Source organism: Tachysurus vachellii, chromosome 15 (assembly GCF_030014155.1).
Source record: "Tachysurus vachellii isolate PV-2020 chromosome 15, HZAU_Pvac_v1, whole genome shotgun sequence".
NCBI classification, from domain to species: domain Eukaryota; kingdom Metazoa; phylum Chordata; class Actinopteri; order Siluriformes; family Bagridae; genus Tachysurus; species Tachysurus vachellii.
The window spans coordinates 22453623-22459261 of record NC_083474.1 but is presented as its reverse complement, the minus strand read 5'-3'; positions in this window follow the sequence as shown (position 1 = coordinate 22459261).

Below are 5639 nucleotides of genomic sequence, written 5' to 3'. Positions count from 1 at the left end.
ACAGACTTGGGTGCTTGTGCTTGTTGTCTTGATGTATGAACATTTTATCCTGAGATACAGTTCATGCACAGATGTTATTGTCATTTAGAGTTCACTGGTATAATTCTGGGGGTCACGGTGGCTTAGTGGTTAGCACGTTCGCCTCACACCTCCAGGGTTGGGGGTTCGATTCCCGCCTCCACGGAGTTGTGTGTGTGGAGTTTGCATGTTCTCCCCGTGCCTCGGGGGTTTCCTCCGGGTACTCCGGTTTCCTCCCCCAGTCCAAAGACATGCATGGTAGGTTGATTGGCATCTCTGGAAAATTGTCCGTAGTGTGTGATTGCGTGAGTGAATGAGAGTGTGTGTGTGTGTGCCCTGTGATGGGTTGGCACTCCGTCCAGGGTGTATCCTGCCTTGATGCCCGATGACGCCTGAGATAGGCACAGGCTCCCCGTGACCCGAGGTAGTTCGGATAAGCGGTAGAAAGTGAGAGAGTGAGTGAGTGAGTGTGGTATAAGGTTCTTATGTTGGAGTGCAGCATTTGACTTTTTCCAAAATTAGTGCTTTGCATTTAAAAGAAAAAGTAATTATTATTATTATTATTATTTGGTCTCATTCAAACACAATTTATTTTCCCAATAGTCCTCTAGCTTGTCCACAAACCTCTCAGTTAGCCAGCAACGTACTTTTTGGAGAATACCGGCCTTCCCCTTGCAACTCTATGTTGGTTAGTGTTCACCTGATGGCAGACTGACAAACATTAACATTAGTCAAAGTAAAAGAGGCCTTTAGTTGGTTAGAAGTTACTCTGGGCTGCTTTCTGACCCAACAGGCTATTAGATGTCTTGCTTTTAGAGTGATCTTTGTTGTTTGAACACATCTGTGGAGGGTAGCAATGATCTTAAATTTCCTCCATTTGTACAGAATCTGTCTCACTATAGATTTGTGGAGTCCAACTTTTTTTACAGATGGTTTTATGACCTTTTCCAGCCGCATGAGCAACAATAACACTTTTTCTGATGTCCTCAGAAATCTCCCATGATCCACTTCCACAAACACGTCATGAACATCAGACTTTGATGCATCTTTGTTTTTTTAAATAAAACACTGCACTCAATCTTCACCTTCAAATTAAATACTAATCCTCGAAGTTCACATACTTTTGCTATTCACAGATATATGACACTGCAATATAATAATATAATATTAATATCTGTATATATATATATATATATATATATATATATATTCAAGAATACTGTGTGTGTGTGTGTGTGTGTGTGTGTGTGTGTGTGTGTGTAGATTGGTAGCTGCAAGTAGAGTGCGTGAGGGCAGCAATAGCATCACAACACCATTCATCATACACGTCTACACACAGTCAGCACATGGAGAGAAATAAAGAACTCTCTCTCTCTCTCCCTCTCTCCCTCTTTCTCTCTCTCTCTCTCTCTCTCTCACTCTGTCTCTCTCTCTCTCTCTCTCTCTCTCTCACACACTCTGTCTCTCTCTCTCTCTCTCTCTCTCTCTCTCCCTCTCTCTCTCCCTCTTTCTCTCTCTCTCTCTCTCTCTCTCTCTCTCTCTCTCTCTCTCTCTCTCTCTCTCTCTCTCTCTCTCTCTCTCTCTCTCTCTCTCTCTCTCTCTCTCTCTCTCACACTCTGTCTCTCTCTCTCTCTCTCTCTCTCTCTCTCTCTCTCTCTCTCTCTCTCTCTCTCTCTCTCTCTCTCTCTCCATGTCCGGACGAGGAGGACCCTTTTCCTGAGCTCTCTCTGTCTCCAGACTTAGAGGGAAGTACTGGTCACTTTTTAGAATGTAGAAATGTCACAAATATGGATTTTTACATGGTCTCTGGGAAAATGTTTTATAAAGCCTGTGTTAAGGTTTTTAACAAGAACAGTCTTAATGGTAGAGTGGACACACCGTGGCGCTCTGTCCTCGGGCTGAGGGAGGAAGAGCGACCACAGTGGAGGTCACTCTACAAGTCACCATTAACTAAAAGAACTGGAGATTTACAGTGGAGAATCCTGCACGGAATCATTGCTGTTAATGCTTTTATTTCGGTCCTGTGTCCAGAGACAAGTCGCAAGTGTCCATTCTGTCTACAGAGGGAGACAATATTTCACACTTTTACGCAGTGTCTCAGACTAAGACCCATTTTTACCCTTTTGCAGACTGTTTTTAATGCTTTCAACAAATCCTTTTCAGTCCAAACTTTTATCCTGGGGGTAAAGTATACTAAGAAAAGGCAAGCAGAATGCCAGCTCTTAAATTTTGTTGTGGGTCAGGCAAAAATGGGCATTTACATCAGCCGAAAACATAAAGTAGAACTCTCTCTCTCTCTCCCTCTCTCTCTCTCTCTCTCTCTCTCTCTCTCTCTCTCTCTCTCTCTCCCTCTGTCTCTCTCTCTCTCTGTAAGCAATATATGTACACCTAAATTAATAGGTCATATTTATTACAATCGTGACGTTTACGTTAAATAAACAGAAATGAAATAAATCAAAGCAAATTCAGAATCAGTTGAACAGGAATTCAAGTGTAAATCCTGAGAGTACGATTATAAAGAGAACTGAGATGTAAAAAATAAGAAAAAGGTGAATGTGAAGAAGAATCTGAGTTTAAGGTGTGTTTAACCGGCTCAGGCTGATTCGTTAAGAAAAAAACAAGCCAAAAACCCAAGAGTAGTTCTTTCCTGTTCTTTAATTTATTTGAAGGATGACAGAAGGTCATTTGAATAAAACCATTATGCCGCACGTCTTTCAGGGAATTTTAATTCCTTATGTCATTTCAGTCTCATTCTGACTTCTCTTTTGTTAGAGTCCTGTTTGAATTAAACAGCTCCTTTGAGCCATGCTGAACATTTTTCTCTTCTGGCGAGAAATCCACTTCAGTGAGAATGACAATCTGGGGACAGGAAGCTCTTAGATGACCTTGAGAACCTTTAGAAAGCTGTTGTTACTGGAGTCACAGATATACAGTAGATTGCACCCCACAGCCTTCACGAGCGTTTGGCTAATGAGCATCTCTTAATCAAGCCCTAATTGTTTGAGCATGATTGTTAGTGACCTGGCTAATGGGAATGGCCCTGATTAATGATGTGTGCTCACACACAGTAGGAGATGCCGCCCCATACCCCTGACCCATCTAGTCATTAAATCATTTATTAATTAAAAGCTAAGGACGAAGTAAAACAGGAGAACACACACATGACAGGTAACACTGCATGAGTGTATGGCTCAGTCAAAAGAGATGTTTTCACACAGTCACACAAACTATTTTTTGAAACATTGATATAGGTTCTTTTCCTTGTTTTTCTTCTTATTATTATTATTGTAATATAAAAGTACTAAACTGTGCAATTCCTAGTTGCTCATGATGCCCTTAAGAAAGATACAAAAAAATACATATATTGATATATAACTAGTCCATAATTAGAGTAAAGAGTAAGACAATGTTGTAGAATAATTAATATTATTTATTCAATTTTGTGCATTGACCTATATTATTATTATTATTATTATTATTATTATTATTATTATTATTATTATTATTATTATGTTGTTGTTGTTGTTGTTGTTGTTGTTGTTGTTGTTGTGTCTTGATCTGTGCTGTTTGGTCGGCGTTTCTTATCTGATTCAATTTGATTCAAGTGAATCGACTCCTATCGGTCATTCTTAACCGACTCATTTGTGAAATATTGCATCATGTTGTTATTCTCTCAGAGAAAACCTTAAGCTGATGTCTGATGTAACGATGTTGTTAAATTGTTTATTACTGCTTTTTAAATAGTCTGTCAGTTTCCTAAATATATCACTTTAATTATTTATATTGCATTGAGGTAAATAAAGCGCTATCCTTTAAGTTTTTAACGATATTTCCAGCGAGATTTTCAACCAGTTAGAGTGTATTAACTAGCTAGTAAGCGATAAAATCAGTAAAATAGGGTAAAAAAATGTAACCTTAAACACCCACAAACTAGCACTTTGTCGCTGTCAGGGGAATCCTCGTATCTCCAATACGAAGAAATTAATTTTTCAGGAAATTAAAAAAACGCCGTATTTTTTTGAGTTATTAAACATTGTATCGTTAAAGTTGTTATTATACCTTATATTGCTATCATATACTGTTGTGTACCAACATTAACACAACATTTTCCCAAAGTCACGTTTTATCGGAGATACAAGCTTTATGACTTGGGAGCAGGGAGGTACGAGATTATGCTGTCATTGATAAGAACGGTACAGACACAGACGTCGCTGCTTCCAGCAGTGTTCAATAAAGTCTGCGGTCACGATGAGCCTTTTGACAAGAGACAAGGCTTAAATAGTTAAACAAAGCTAATGACTGTAGTTACATACATCTTCCTAAACTCAATTTTAAAGGTTTAAGAGCTATAAGTGATGCAATACAAAACACGATAAGCTGATTAGGCTGTCTAATAGGTGGACATTAGTCTAATCTGCTCGCAAACTTACCTTCGTGGCTCACAGGTTTCTTTCTGAACAGAAGCATTACAGCTATCGATTTTTAACAAAGCAGGCCTACTCAAATGTATCTAACCTAACTGTTGTCACTTGTTAGTGTCCAAAAAACAGTGTTTATTAATAGCGCACTTCATACTGAATTAGCTAGCGTTAGCATATTGTTGTTGTTGTTGTTGTTATTATTATTATTATTATTATTATTATTATTATTATTATTATTATTATTATTATTATTGTTATTATTATTATTATTATTATTATTATTATTATTATTATTGTTATTATTATTATTATTATTATTATTATTATTATTACTGTTGTTGTTGTTGTTATTATTGTTGTCTTTGCTGTTGTTATTCATGTTGTTGTTATTGTTGTTAATGTTGTTATTATTATTATTATTATTATTATTATTATTATTATTATTATTATTATTATTATTATATCTCAGACTTCACTAAAAATGGATTTTACTTTGAGTAGATTTTAGGACACACTTTTCTCATGTCATGGCAGAAGTTTAATATGAGGTTGCGAAAAAAGAGAAAACCAGAAGATCAACAAACAGAACAAACAGAAATCAGAAATCACTGTGGAAAATGGTGAAAAAAGTAAAGTAAAACCTATATGCTGTAGACTAAACCTTTAGCAAGTCAGGAACTGACACTCAAATTGTAGGTGTTAATTATTTTAAGTCTGTGTTCCAGTTTCATCCCAAAGTTGTTCATTGGGGTTGTGGTCCATGATCTGTGGACACAGGAGTTCAGGGTCAGGGATATGTGGACACACAAGTTCTTCCACTCATCTCTCAGGGTACAAGGTGGGTACTCGTTGAGACTCTTCTCCGTTTTTGGCACCTAGTAGGTGGAATGAACTTCCTTTAGTGGTCAGAACATCTGAGCCGCTGACTGTCCTCAGAGGACTGGTGAAGACCTACTGTAGCTCTTCCTGAAATGTTTAAACTGGTGCTTATTTATTTATTTTTTGTTTGATTATTTAAAAAAAAAAGATATATTTCCTCTCACCGAAATTTTTAGACTGATGTTTCCTTAGTCTGTGTCTTAGTGAACCGGTATAGATGTAGTCGTAGTTGGAAGATACTGGGTGCACATTGTGCGAGTGTTGGGCTTACATTTATTTAGTCTGTGTGTTTTCAGGGCACATAAAAAAATTCAACAAAGC